Raw genomic sequence first — 537 nt, forward strand, 5'->3', positions numbered from 1 at the left:
CTTTTCAGGAAAAGAAGCTTTTACAGAAAATGAGGCCTCGAAAAGAGATGCAATACACACAAAAAGGAGAAGCCACCCAGACTAAATTGCATTTATATAGATGTCTCTGAAGAAAATGAAATAGGAAAATCTGTTTGGATCCTATAATCTAAGAGACAAGGAACTGTATGAGGATATAGGAGAGCCTGAGTTCAACCTCTTGCTCTGCCAGGTCCATGACTCTGAATTTGGAAAAGTAACTTCTTTTCCTACCACTCATTTATAATCTCCCCACCTCAAAATAGGCAGTAAACTTTCACTTAGGAAGCAGTTTGCTCACAAACCAAAAATCAATCATGATGTAGCTACAGAGTCAGCCTAAGCAGGCACAGAAGCAAAGCAGCCCAGCATTCATGTACTAGCAGAAAACTGTTAAGTTTAAAAAACCCCAACAAATAAGATCAGAAAACTGTTGCAGTTAAAAAAAAAATCCACAACAAAACAAAATAAAACAAAGCCAAACAAACCACCACCACCAAATCTAGCAACAAAAGGACT

Source organism: Molothrus ater, chromosome 6 (genome assembly GCF_012460135.2).
Source record: "Molothrus ater isolate BHLD 08-10-18 breed brown headed cowbird chromosome 6, BPBGC_Mater_1.1, whole genome shotgun sequence".
Classification (NCBI taxonomy): domain Eukaryota; kingdom Metazoa; phylum Chordata; class Aves; order Passeriformes; family Icteridae; genus Molothrus; species Molothrus ater.